The following is a 15711-nucleotide window of genomic DNA, read 5'->3' as shown; positions in this document are numbered from 1 at the left end:
TTGGGTTGAGGAATAAGAGATGTTGGCGGTGTGACATTTGCATACTGTGCATGGCAACTTTCCCCCATTGAAATTATCGCGCTCAGCACGAGGTGCACCCTCATCACTTTGTCCACATGTGATAAGAACTTTGTTTTCTCATTTTGATTCATCTGCTCATGGATGGCTGAAGGTAGCAACTGAAGGATAAGATGTTTGTGTTAAAGGCTTCCCGTTTTCGGCACTGTTTGTTCATCTCTTTGTGGAGTTATTCATACAAATCCAGGACCTCCAGTATCTCTTAAATGTTACCATTCCAGGAGTACAGGACAACAGTTTTTTTTAAAGGCTATTTAAGGCTGTTAATTATTATTATTTTGTATTTTATAATTCAATAGGTATTAAAAGGTTTTATTCAGCATCTGTGGAATTTGCTTCGCTCAAACATACACTTTATCACCTGTATCATCCTTATTTCAAAAAGATGAAGCTTATATATAAATTAATTAGGTTGCATTTTAATGAAACCTTGAATTTAAGAATCTACTCATATTTGAACAAGTAGTTTTCTATGCGTGTGGTAAACCAGGAGCATATACGGTTAACTCTCACGTTGAGACGAGAGGTAACCTGGTCATGATTAAAGTGGGTGAACATATGAAAGAGGGATGAAGGGTTAGAGAGCACTTAAGGAGGAGATAAAGAGAATGGCATGAGGGAAGAAGAATAACGGGAGAAGAAGGTGAGAGAGTAAAGAAGACCAAGAGAAGTGGTTGGAATAAAGAAGTACACTATTGAGTTTAGAGTGCAGAGATAACTAATGAAGGGTAAAAGAGGGGTGAAGGTTTAAGGATCAATGAGAGAGAGAGATGAGGGGTGAGAGATTTTAAGAGGTGCAATTCAGATAATGAAATTACAGGTGAGGGAATGGAAAGTGGGTAAGGTTAAGAGATAGAAAGATGAGGGAGATATAATGTGAAGAAATGACTGGCTCTGTGGGCTCCAGTACCAAACCTATTATGCTTTGAGTTTGGTGTAGACTGTAGAACATTTTCAGCATGTTTTAATGCTTCCCTTAAACAATCATTGTGCTCTATAAAAAGTTGGGTTTCTTGGGTTTGTACTGTTTACCACTCATTTGCAACAGCCAATACATTTCTGACAGTTTTGGAATGATGGCCAAAACAACAGAATTAAGTGCCAAGATGCAATATACAGTGGAGGAGGATGAGATGAAGGACAATGGAGTGTAAATGATTTGATATGGTGTCAGGTTAGTTTAGGATGTGGCAGGGTTAAGTTAAATTAAGATGCCTGCTACCTGTGACAGCACTTACCTACCTTTCTGTCAAATCGACCGCACCCTTAATAATGCTAACTTAATAATATCATTTAAGCAGGGGAGTTATATGAAGATTCACCCCCCGTATAGTTGTCATGAATAGGGCTATAGAGCTATAGAGATCAAAACCGTTTTTGTACCAATCTGTGAACATGTTTATTTCTGCTGTAAAGCTTGGCATTTTACCATCTGAGGAGATTAACTCCATTTTCGATCCAGGCCATTAGAGAAACTGCAGTTTTGGCACTTCTGTATAGGCTTCATTTTCTAGCCTTGGAGTTAACCACTTGGGTGACGCTGATTGTCCAGTAGCTAATAACAAATGCTTAATATTGGGCCACATCTAATCACTCATTTTCAGCTGTACAATTACAACATATTGTTACTCATCAACTGTGGGCTCCTTTAGAGCAGAGCTGACCCACATCCACCCATCTCTCACACACTTCATGCTGTGCTCCCACACTCTTCTCTGTAACCTTCCTCCATATCTCCAGCCAGCAGACTGCCGTGTCTCTCAGGAGGACGGTGTCCCTGCAAGCACCCTGTCAATTCCACCTGTCAATCAAACTGCTTTGGGATGATGATTGGTTGTCATGTGTCCAGAGGGCTTGTCTTGTCAGTGAGGCTGAGATACCTCAGAGTACAGTCTGCAGTTTGAAACTTGTTTTTGTCCCATCCACACACAGCCGAAGAAAACTTTTAGTATGTGGGTCAGCTGGAATGCATGTTACACCTAATGGATCTGTATCTATCTAAGACAAAGAATGACTGCTTTTGTTTGCGCCCAATCACATCTCACAGTTCTCCCAATAACGCTGGCTGCTATCATACAGGTCCAGTTGGCTGTATGCACAGGGAAAAGAAAGCATCAGTGTGGATGAAGGTCAGTCCACTTATTTCAGTCTAATGAAGAGCTGGGTTAAACCTGGAAAGTTGAATAAGATGTGCTTAACTGTAATTAATGTAGCATGGATGAAAACCCAAATAGATGATTTAGACAAAAGTCAAATTACTGTTAAAATAATTTAATGTATACTATACAAATATCTTGGCTCACTTAATGTGATCTGCCCATCAAAGGTTACCATAGACCAGGGTGATGTCGCTTGTTATCTCAAATCAAAGGGTTCACAACACAAAGCTATTCAGTATAAAACTAAAGAAACAACTGAAATCCTCATATTTCAGACACTGACACTTCAAAATATTTGATTTAATTAATTATAGTATATTAATTTAATAATCAATTGATCCTCTTATTACTTTTCCAGATAACATACAACTACTAGTTACTAGCAGTTACTTGTGAAGCAACCAGCTTAACTCAGAAGTGGAATATTAGAGCATGTAAATACATTTGTTTGTTATTATGGCCTGCTTCATAATAAGACATCTGGTTTTACTTTATAGCCCACTCAAGTACTGCGTACTGCAGCACAAACTAGCCCATATACAATGAGAGCAACCTAAAAACAAGATGTGTGCAGTGAGAATGTGTGACTGATGTGTTTGGGAGGAGAAGCTCAGGACGAGCACTCGCAGCCAGCATCGCCCTCTGCCTCTTGATCTACACCCCACATTCTGACTGTCACACACACTCCCCACCTCTACCATCTCCTCTCTCTAGCCTGTCTGTGGTGTGTCACTCCCCTCCTCCGTCCCTGATGGTTGATAGGAGCGAGGGCCTAATCTAAAGGAATATTTCTCCATGCTGTCCTGCTGCTATCAGCCTAGCAACTCCCATACACCCAACGTGCGAGCCCGTGGCAGGCCTGGCACTGGTGGCAGAACTGGACATAGGCACGCTGATTACCAGCCTATCAGATTCCTGGCTTCTCCTGCAGCCACTGCCCCTCACCTGTAATACGTTCTCACACAAAACACACTTGAGCTTCGCGTCTGTGTTCAACTTGTCAGTGTGCTCTATTGCCTACACTCATCCCCCAACCCTTTACCATTATGCTAAAAATGCACTGCTGCAAACAACTTGTGGTGTTGGGTCTGGATAAGGGCTGCATCACCGTTTAGAAAATGCAAAATCCACTACTCTTAAAGTGAAACAGATACCAACATCATTTGATATCTTTGTTTCCTCTATAATTCATTCGATGCAGAAAATGCCTCAGCATCTAATTGTATTTTTACACAAATACATTATTAAAGTGTTCAAATTAGTATCAATGTATTAAATAAATGTACAGATCTGTATGTACTCATCTTCCCAGTTGCTCCTGAAATGATGCATTTATTTGTATCAGACGCCACAAAGTATAGCCATGCTTTAGAATGTTTTGGTCCATGAAATATACAGCCCTCTGTAAAGTGTATGGGTTGTAGCTGCTCATGCGCGTGTTTTATTACCATAATATTCAATATAATAAACTCACTGTTAAGTGGCTACAACAGAACATATTACCATATCATATGATAGATTACAACTAAAAATGACTATAAACTGATAAAACTGTGAGGTATAAATATAATACTGATGACTGACAGGTATCACAGGAATATGTCAGCTTTCATGCAAGAATAAGTATGTTAAGCTCTCTTTAAAATCATATATTATATACAATCAGATATTCTTTAAGTCAACAAAGTCAGAGCCTGAAATGATGAAGTAATTGATCTAGTATGTGTTGATTGTGTTAATGCTCTGTCATTTGTATGCTCACAAAATTAGAATTATTTAAATCAGTCTCTTACTACTGATACTAAGACTTAGTGGACACCTTTATATATATATTATATTACATATTTTAGGACGATGAATTGACTTCTGTCAGCAGCTGTAATGTATTGGTTTGACTTGATGGTTCTCAGTGGTCAGCTGGTTTACATTAAGTTCTGTTGTGTGATATGATACCAGTAGCTGGTAGAGGGACAACCATCACCTTTCACTCTTGTTATCACCAGCTTTGCACATTTATCTGCAGGTCCTTATTCCAGTATATGTATGTGTGTATATATATACTGTACCTCTCTACCGCAGCTCTGTGAAACTACAGGTCTCACTCTTTTTCCCCTTTTTCCATTTGGCCTGTTTACCATAAAACCAAAAACCTATGCTGAGAGGCTCTGCCACGTTTTGGTGTAATTTACAGGCTCGCTGCTTTTGTCCAATGCTGTCTGTGTCAGAGTTTGACACACACACACACACACACACACACACACACACACACACACACACACACACACACACACACACACACCCACGCACACACACACAGATGTGTTTTTGTCTCGAGCGCTAGTTTTGCAGCACTGTATGGCACATCAGCTGCTCCGCTACACTGTGTGAAGTGGAGAGGAGGAAATGTACTGAATGTTTGATCCTTAGGTACATTATTAAATAGCAAATACTTTAGTGTAATTTATAGATTATGACGGCTTAATGCTTGAATTGAATAACTGTTGATCAATATATTAAATAGTTTTACTTCATTTTTTTCTCTGGCCTCTTCCTTAAGTTTGTATTTAAGATAATCCCTTATTATTATTATCTCAATAAGATTTACTGAAACAAATGTGACAAAAAGGTTTTTGTGGCTGATTTTTTTCATCTACCCTGAGCTGGTGAGTCAAAAACTTCATCTCAGACACTGCATATGTGCATTTTACCGACATCATCTCCAACAGTTAAGCTATTAAAGGAACAAAACTAACATTTTTAGAACCTACTTTGTGCTATAATTAGTTTTTTTGCTTTTAAAAACGTCTTACTTTTCCTTTAACTTTAACTACACCATTATCTGATATGAAACGCTAATGTAATAATAATAGTTGAATAGTATGAATTCAAGGCCTGACCCCATATTGATTCATTGTAGTAGTTAGACCAACAAAATCTTATGATTATTTTTTCAACAAAACATAACTAGCACATAAACACACTCATGTCTTTCTATTCGTTTCCCCATCTTCATATCTCTTTCTTATCATGTTCTGTCTCTTTCTCTCTGTGTCCTCTACAGTATCTCTCACTCACCAGTTTCCTTCCTTTATTAGACAACAATCTCTTGTTTTCCCAAGTCTTAAGGGAGGTTGTGCAGCAGCACTAGAAAAACACACAGTATTTTGCCAAATGTTCCAACGTAACAGCGTGCTGTACAATCTATGATTCTAAATCAACCTTTTAGTATCACAAACTTACTGTAAGTACTTAAATGCACTATGAGCTTTTTCCCTTCAGTTGTAAGCATTTACCATTCCAAACCGATTTATTACAGGAAGATGCTATGCTAACGGTGTTTGTGTGCTCTTTCTAGATATGGACACTGATTCCAGAGTTGAAAAAAAGAATCTCCGTTTCTCATGTTCGCTTCCCTAACGGGTCTATTCTGGCTCTTGTCTGTTTAATTGATGAACCTCTAAATGACCCTGAGTGTGTCGAGCAAGCCTATCACTCTTTAACTTTTCCATGTCTCCATCCTCGGCCCGTGTTGCTGATACCGGCCTGATTGAAATGTCCTTTTTTGCGGGAGCCAGAAGGAGTTGTTAAAGCAGACATGAATTAATGATTGAATTAATTATCGGAGTCACATACCGTACAATTAATTTTGTGGCTTTGCCTCAGTCTTTTTCCTCTCCCCGTCTGTGCGTAGAGAATGTCAAGAAACATTTTCTAATTAATTCATGTGTGATTATCAGGGATAGTTTCTGGAAGGTCTCCACTTTCAATTTGTGACAGCGGAGGAGAGAGGGAAGGCTGGGGGAGATGGAGGTGGGAGTGTGAGGCATCTCTGCTCGTGTTGTACGTGCCCTCTCACACACTCAATGAGTTGTGCACACTCATGCCCTTACATTTTCTATTTCTCTCAGATATACTGTTTTTTCAATAGAATTACTCCTAAGAATTCCTTCTTTCTCCTCGAGCCATGACTCTCTAGTCAGTGTTGTTGTGCTTGGAAACTGAATGTTTGAAATTGTTGAGTTTTTGGGCTTTTTTCTTCTCAACATAAAGACAGGGAATACAGACTGACATTTCTGTGTGTTTGACATTGCCTTGGTTGTAAAATATTTGGAATGCCTAGCACTTTCTTGAAGAATAGATTCAGACTTGTTTAGGTCTACCATAATATAATACTTACATGCTGTATGTCTCTATGTCCTTCCTTCTCTCCATTTCAGCTCTGAAATGCAAGTGAACTGCAATAAATAGGTGACCAAATCCAAAAATACATTCTGCAGCCGAACATTCTGCATTTTGTATGTAGAAGTTCAACCTCAGCTGTAAGGCGTCAGCAGTGTGAATTGGCCAAATCAAGTGGGTTTCTTTGTCCTGGCAGACATGTGTTGGTTGTCATGGCATTAAACCCACAGTTGACTAATAAACATATTCCACTTCCACAGGTGAGCAAGGAAATACTAATAACTCAATAAAACACGGGATTTTGTACTGAAAAGACTGTAACTGATTAGCCTCATAGGACTTTAGCATGAGCAGCGATCTTCCCTGAAGTGAAAAGTTCCAGCGACAGAAACCTAACCCACATAGCCAAGGGACAAAGCTAAAATTCAAAAGCCTTGCTAGTGGCCTAGAGACTTCATCTTTCGCTCCATAGCTTGAAAGAGCCAGATGGATGGAACAGCATATTTACTATTTCGACAATCTCTCCAGCAGTACTGAAAATGTAAAATGCCGCTTAAAATTTGGTTGGATTACAGCGAGCTACTGCCTCAGAGCTTAATAACAAGCCAGGTCTCACACCTCTGAATCAACATCCACATTTCACCGCCAACATTTGTTCAGCAATGTGAATGGATCTGGTGTTTGTTGGTTGGAGAAACCCTGCACGAGGTGTTAAGAGAATGTGGAAGTCATCTTCTTACATAGCTAGTTATGTAGCTACATGCATAAAAAAGGTGCACGTTGTTGTTGTGCGCAAAATAAATAAATACTCTTATTTCAGCATATTTCATACCATCATGAAAAACATTTAATCAATTGCTCCAAGTAGTATCCTCTTGGGACAATGCTCAATGTCATGACCCTGTGCATGCTGTATTGTAGCATGAGTACCTACCATGTGTCAAGTTAACATTTTGATCTGAGGGTGGTACATTTAGAACCGCAGCATTTTAGAACAGTGTGTTGGATGCACTCGCACTCCGTCTGTCTTGTGACTGGTTGGATAATGCTGGACTCACTTTCTCACACACTTGCATACAGAGACACATTTTTTTTATCAGCAATAAATACATCTGGCCAGCAGTCAGGTGATTGAACTGCAAAATGAAGTTTTTGCATGTGAATGTCAGCATTCTTTGCATTTGTTTGTCTTCAGCGAGGAGGGAGGGGGGAGAGGGCTCATCTCATCAACAGTAGCCCTGTCACTTGTTCTGTTTTCACCCCCTTGGTCCTCTGAACAGAAAAAATGCCTTTAGTTTTCTCCCCCTCATTTTATCTTTCTTCGCATATTTGTGAATTTGCATGTTTGCTTCTTGCTCTTTTCTGGTGGTGTATGTATTTTGTAGATAAAAGTTCAGCAGTGCAGTTAAGAGAAATTAGTTGGGTAAACAGTGGTAAATGTCAATGATAAAGTTCTGTTGAAGCTCATCTGATTAGCAGGGCTACGCAGGTGTCTTATCTTGCCTGTGCAACAGAGGGTAAAATGGAAATGATTGCGTGGTCCTGAGCAGTAGATGCCTATCCCAGAAACGTCTATCTGCCTCTGAGCCGAGCCTGCTGGACTCCAGGGACCCAGGGGTGCTGCATGGAAGATCATGGAGAGAGAGAAGAGAAAGAGAAAGAGAAAAAGAGGTGCAATCGGGTCTTGGTTGTTGTTAAATCGAGACCTTTTATCAGCCAGCATTGTAAATGATGTGAGGTATTATCAATGCGAAAATTTGGGTAGGGTTTGTAAATAAAATTTTTAGACTTTCCAAGAGCTTGACCAAGATAACGAAACATGGCCAATGAACTGATCTATTTCTGAGTAACATGTAACACTGCTAATTAAAGCTCTGAAACCATAAATTAGCATTTTAACAAGAACAGCATCAAATTGTGCATATTTTGCATGATCACTGAAACTTGCCATTGCTTTGTGAAAAAACAATCCTACTGTAGAAAATGTTGGAAATATATTTGACTATTTTCAAAACTCTCAAATCCCTAAAGGTCCTGTCACACATATCCGTATAGCAGAAACGTATGCCGGCGCATACAAAATATCAGCAATAGGTTGATATAAATTTAGGGTAAGTGTTGTGATCGTTGTGATCGTTGTGATCGTTGTGATCGTTGTGATCGTTGTGACGCAGACGATACGCCGAACACGCCAGACATACAGCCCTGTCACACAGTTCCGTATGGCAGAAACATATGCCGGCTTATATGAAAAGTAGCCCAAATATGTCCAACTTTTCCACAGCGGTGTTGTAGCTGACGTATACATAACGAATACATAACAAATTATTATACGTATGTCTAACCTATTGATAGTGTATCACTTACTTATTTAAAACTTATCAGAGCGTCTGGCCAACGGAGCTGGAAAAGTGCCATTTGGTTCACTCATGCTGATGCTGGAGAACAGAATGTACTCTTGCCGCAGCCTCTCAGCATCCTCCATGCTCTCTGATGATGGGCTGATGTATTCATCAAGACATGCTGTGAAGAAGTGAGGATGAGCTCCTCACAGGGACCCTATATACTGTATTCAAACCCCAATAAGCTCCCAAAACACTAGCTGAACGCTAGCTGTACTGTAGAAACACGTTTAATAACTTACTCCGTCGTCAGACATAAGTTTAACATAAGTTACGAATAGGTTATCCACTCGTTATCAATACATTGCCTGTAGGGTTCACCGTCAGCCGACTTAAACTTAACGTACCTGTAACGTATTCACGTACTGTATTCATGTAGGAATTTACGTACTGTATTCAGTATTCACGTATGTCTACCGTAACGTAATTTATGTGTAACGCCTGCATAACTTATGAAGAAAATTTTGAACACACTCAAATCATTTTCACGGCCTCAGCGTTCAACAACGTATCCCAGCGTAACACAGCGTGTTCTTAACGAATACCACTTATACCTTACCTTATATCAACGTACACCAGCGTGTTGCCGATATTTTGTATACGCCATATTTTTGTATACGTTATGCATTCGTTGGGCATTCACCAGATACATTTTGTATAAGTAAGTGATACGCTATCAATAGGTTAGACATACGTATCTGTATACGTCACTTTTCCGATCCAATCCGATGAAAAGTTGGACGTATTTGGACTCTGACAAATTGTGAGCTATTTTTCATATACGTTTCCGCCATACGGAGATGTGTGACAGGGCCTTTAGATGCTAGATGAGTCTTTACAGACTTTTCATAGATTTGCGAAAAATTGATATACAAAGTAAATCTCAACAGCAAAAATATTGACTGGAAAATCCCTAAAATTCCACTTAATGCTGCATTAATCAATATTTTTAATATTGAATCAAAATACTGTGTGTTATGTGAAAGAGTTATAGTGACAAACCAACACACCAACCACCAAGTGACGTCACACTTTTCCAGTTGAGTTCCGCCCACTTCAAACCAGTGATATGAGCACAGAGGAAAAGAAAGAAATATTAAATATCTCATGTAAAACAACCAAAATTGATTTAACTTTTGTAGAAGAAAGCATATTCCCATCATTCCTAGCAAGAAGCTGACACAATATGTTTTAATCACCTTTTTAAGCAAATGAAGGATATTAAGGAAATAACATAGACATTTATGCATACAAATTATCAAAAAAAAAACACGTGCCTGGCTCTGTAATATTGAGTATGTATATACAGTATACTGTAATAGTAATACACAAGCAATAGAGACTGTAAGCAACAATTGTCAGTAGTTTTAGACTCTTTACCATATGACAGGAAAGCCTCTGTATATTTGGCAGATATAATTGGATTGGACCTCATGTGTAAACATAGAGCACGGAACTCCATATTTTATAACATTAAAAGAAATACAGTATTTGTCCTGTGTTTCCCATGAGGACTAGAGAGAGAATTGCAAGTGGAGGTGTTGGGATTTGTCATTCAGCAGAGGTTAAACCCCACCTATTAGTGTGGGGTCGGAGTAACACGCAGATAAAGATTTCCTGTTGTGTGGTGTCAAAAAATCAATAGCTCCGCCACGATGTGCTCATTTGATATCAACACTAGTCTTTTTAAAAATCAATTAGGCCGGATAGAGGAGAACATCGGTGTTGGGTTACACCTTTCTTTTCCCCCCTTTATTCCTCATTGATATCCAATCAGGCAGACTTTTTGCTCCTATTGGATGACCAGGTAAGATGCCATTATGCAAGGATTCACATTTGATCCTCCTTGCACACCAAGCACAGTTATATAGACTTCAGCTCTATGAATGACCCACACACAAAGTTTACAGAAGGACTCCAGGAATAAAATTGTGACCAATATAAATGTACTTCAACAACAGGTACCTCTGTAGAAACTGCTGTCATCATATTTGTGGGTGTGGTACAACTAGTTGTCCATCTTTAAATAACTTAGGCCTAGGAAGCCATGATGGTCTGTTCTTAGACAACATTACATAAAACAGAACAAGTAATTTTAAATGATTTGCTTTAAAATACTACTCTTGCTTTATAAAGCATGTTTCTGTTTATCACTGCCTTTTAGTAAAATACATTTGGGACTATTTATTCATATATTGCTCTGCAATGTAACTACACTGTAACTTTTATTTATTTTTATTTTGTCTTTTGTTTTATTATACTCTTTCAAATCATGTCTGTTTATATTGTCTTTTTATATAGCCTTGTGTGTATTTTCTTTTTTTGTTTGTTTTTACAATGAACAGTGCACATTAATTATCATTTCAGTTTTCACCTCAATGAAAATGTGCTTAGCTAATGAGCTTATTTTCATCTGTAGTCCTTGGACAGTTTATCAGAACATTCTTAATGCCTTGTTATGTTATGTAAAGCTCTTTGAATTGCCTTGAAAGGTGCAATACAAATAAACTTGCCCTGCTTTACTTTTCATTTTACGGACCAACAGTTTTGATCAAGACCAAAAGATAACCTTATTTGACACCAAATCATTTATACTGTTGAAGTGTTCCAATGGTGTCACTCTGACTGAACTGAAACTCTGACTGAACTGAAACTGAAACTTTTCAAGATTCAAGATTATATTCTATTTTCTCTATACTTTCTCTAACAGCACATCATCCTTTATCTGTGTGTTGTCATGTGCAGCACAGAACAAGGTTAAGTCATACACTTACATACAGTAAGAATACCAACATAAGAAGATACTGTTAATCATTTTAAGAACAGAAAATGAAACCAAGACCAAGCAACTCCCATGTGGGACTCCACATTCTGTAATGTCATCACTTTTGAATCAATCAAAAGCTAATGTTGACAAAAAATAAGAAAAGAAACAAAGAAATAGTTTGGAACAATGTTGAAAGGACAAACATACTGAAATGGGACTGAATGTGTCTTTTAGGGTTTTTGCTTAATTGCGTCATACATGGTGACTCCAGGATAGTATTTTATATACTGTATATCAGCATCACACTCATTAACAAAGTAAGTCTCCAATAATGGATTGAATCTGTATAATCTCCATTGACAGAACTCAGTCATTAAACAATGGAACAGTGGGTAAAGTGGCAAAACAAACATCACAATAAAACGGTACTGATCCAAAAATCCTGGAACAATATCATCAGCACTGCTCTGGTCTCAGCTAACGGCTGTCTGTCATCTTCAGCTGTGTTCTCTCTCTGCCTGTTACCCCCCATCCCCCACCCCACTCATCGGTTAATTGCGTTAGTAATTTCATTAATGGCGGACTGATTGTTTTATTGTGTTGGCTCGTCAAAGAGGCCTGGACGCCCCAGTGGCTGCTGAAGCGTCCGTATTGATAAGCCTTTGTGTGTATGTGTGTGGCTGGTGACGGGGGGTGTATGTTGGTGTGATGGTGTGTACAGGTTGGATGTGTGTGGGCACAGTGTGTGTTGGGCTGATGAGTTTTACCGTGTCATCTTGCGGACCTGTGTGTATTTTGTGTGTTTGAGAGTGTGTTTGTGAAATTGTCAGGTATGTGTGTGAATCAGAGGCCATCCAGCCCTGTGTTTTTGGGAATGGGTCATCTAGCACTGACAGAAAGAATGGTGTGTGTGTGTGTGTGTGTGTGTGTGTGTGTGTGTGTGTGTGTGTGTGTGTGTGTGTGTGTGTGTGTGTGTGTGTGTGTTCAGTGTATAACAGCGATGGGGGTAGTATCATACAGAACAATGAGGGTAGTATTGATAAGGAGCGCTGCGTTATTATGCAGGTCTGTGTTGGGCAGGAGGGGTAATTAACAGGGATTAAAGTTGGAGGCCTCATGTTACCCCAGTGAACACAGCTAACCTGCTGGGATTAGCATGCAGCACTCATTAGTGTAGGTGCACTGATAATAACTACTAATTTGAAGAGGCAGTGTTTTATTAAACAGACTCCCTGACAACTACTTGATCTACAGTCATTGATGCTGCCTATAATTAACCAGTTAAACTCCCTCATTTGCTTTGTATGTACATTTTCTTACATTTATTATTCAGATGATTAATAGCAATTATGTGTAAATAGACACTAAGATTGATAATGTAGCCAGTATGGCTAGAAAGAAGGAAAAAATGAAACAAGACAGGAGTCATGCTAGCAGCTCTGTCATGCTGTACTAAAGCACAGCCGTGCTTTGAGCAGAATGCTAACGTCAGCATGTTCATTATAAATATATAGTCATAAACCAAATTAATTTGACGTGATGGTGAGCTAGATAAAAAGTCAGGGAGTCATTAAGATGTATCCTCTGGCATCATGAATGTCTGTACAAAATACTATGGCAGTCCATCACTTGTTGAGATGAACCAGTGTTCCAACCCACAAACTGACATTGCCATTACTGAAGTCATCAGTACAGATATCACAATCAAGTAAAAACAAATTACACATAAATTGTTCAAATTAATTTGAAAGCAACCCATCTAGCCTTATTCTAAACTATCTTGCAGAATTGATGTAGTTCCGTTTATTTGTTGTGCCTATACTGACTCACTCAGTAGACAGCCTTACCTTTATCCACAATTCTTTCTGTCCATGGCGTTGAATCCAAAATGCTTCCGCGTAGTATTTCTCAGATGGTTTTCTGTCCTGATTTATCTGTTCCGCATGGTTTGCTAATTTCCTCCATTTGCATTAGCAAAGAGAGCAAAAGTTGTCTAGTTTACTGGTTTTTACAAGGCAAGAAATACAACAGAGTGACATTTTTACAAATGACTTACAAATATTTTATTTTACACACATTGTGCACCTCAGAAGACTCCATTAACACATGTGAATATTCCAGTTAGCCTACACTCTGCCACAACAACAAATGACCTGTTTGATTTACCTAAAGCCATGTTTACATGAATGGAAATGATGCAACATGTCATGAAAGCAATAGGATAACACATGTTCATCTTATATCTGACAAACTAATGCGTGTGTTGAGCTTGTTTATAAGTTAATATCTGTCTTGGCTCACTGAGGTCAAATCCGTGCACTGTTTCATAATGAGGGTCAATTGAGCTGGTCATGCTGATAAGAGTACCATGTGGTGAAGATTGGCCAATGGTACAGAGACAGACTGGACATTGATGGAGTTCTGAGATAAGGAGGGTCAGAGTGGCCAAACTAAGGCCCCATGGGACAAGAGATAGGATACTAGCTGGACAGAGGCTGCACTTCAGACTTTGTAAGGCAGCAGGTTAGACTGCCTGAGGACTCATGTTTGGGTTGGCGCTTGACCTGCGACTGAAATCTGACACTGACCCAACTTGAACCTGGAAAATTTGTGTCCAAATCCGAAAAGAATTAGACAGCTATTATGTGTCAGGAGGCCAGACCCGACAACCCTCATATATCCTATTTAATTTGTATTTGTAATAAAGAAGTGAGACTATGTTGTATTCAAAATTATTAGTGAAATCGAGCTCCACCCAAAACATGAGTCATTTAATAAAAAATTCAGCCCAACCTGACCCAAGCACAACAGGTCAGGTCAGCTCTTGTTGCGTCTGGCATCAGTGTCACGCTCTCATGTGCACCGGGGCAAGATAATGAAAAAGTAGGGCTGGTTACAGTGTGACATATACCATGCACATAATAAAGCACATCAACTCTTTGTTTGGACTCGTTTTATTAAATTAATGTCTACTTCTCACTCCTTCCTATTTTCTTCCCTCAAACCACACTCCTTCCTGCTCCCTCCTCCCCTCCTCCCCTCCATAACCCCAAACCCCCCCCCCCCCCCCCGTTTACCCACCACCACCAACACCACCTCCTCCACCCCCCACCGGCTGTGGGAAAGCCATTTTATCAGCGCCTGTCCGTTGTTCTCTGGTGGGGATAGATACAGAGAAGATAGATGAGTGTTTTGACATGGAGAGTGTTAGACAAACACTCTTATCAGGCCCGCCACTTTAGACCGACCCCCCGAAACAGTCGCCTGAACCATGGACGAGATGAGAAGGGGAGGGGAGGGGGGTGGGAAGAGAGGAGGGGAGTCAGATTTTGTATGCGCTTTGATCAGAGACAGAGGCAGACGGTCACAACGAGAATGCTTCCTACTGCAACTCTCTCCAGTGTTTCTCAAACTTGTTCAGCTCTCCTCAGATGTGCAGAGTCTTCTCTAAACTGTGAGCTGCTCCGGCTGCACTCACAGCTGTCCTAAGTTTTAAAATAGATGGATCCGTCCTCCATGCCTCCCGGCTAACTGGCTCTATCAGGACTGCAGCAGGCTCAGACCACAGCCGTCATTGCCATTCTTCTTCAGTTATCAATTTGAGGAAGTACACAAGAAGTTTCCCCTGTTTGAACCGGCCAGGACCGAAAGTGCTCAGCTTGTATCAAACTCCCCCTGCTGTTGAGCTGTTGACAGTTTTTGCTGTATGGTCTGAACTGCGGAAAGGGTTCAGGTCAAGTTCAAGCCACATGCTGCTTTGGTGTTTCTTTTTTGGTTTTGTTTTTCCTTTTGAGCCTCTCATGTGGTCTCTACTAAATGCTATGGGTCATGTTTCTAGCAGTAACCATATTTTGATTAAATACCATAGTTTCTATCAATACTCAGTATATAATAATCTAATAATCAATATGTTGCCCTGTTGATGCCATTAGAATTCACAAGGTGGCAAACATCCTAACTTTTCATGAAAGCTTTAGTAGTAAAATTGTATTGGTAAAATTGAGTTCAGACTGTTGATGAAATATAAATAAATGATCTGAATGCTTACAAATGTTGACATAAAGATGTCATTTTTAAAAAGGTTTCTTCATCATTCTGTCATTGATGGCACTGCCTGGAAGATACC

General features: G+C 39.5%; 1 protein-coding gene across 3 annotated transcripts in view; it reads left to right on the top strand.

The window, feature by feature from the left end:
* Positions 1-15711, top strand: part of zfpm1 (zinc finger protein, FOG family member 1) — a 95303-nt gene that overhangs the window by 54911 nt on the left and 24681 nt on the right. The gene's annotated exons all lie outside the window — the stretch shown is intronic.

Source organism: Cottoperca gobio, chromosome 6 (genome assembly GCF_900634415.1).
Source record: "Cottoperca gobio chromosome 6, fCotGob3.1, whole genome shotgun sequence".
NCBI classification, from domain to species: Eukaryota; Metazoa; Chordata; class Actinopteri; order Perciformes; family Bovichtidae; genus Cottoperca; species Cottoperca gobio.
The sequence above is the reverse complement of the archived record's forward strand: the minus strand, read 5'-3'. Positions and strand labels throughout refer to the sequence as shown.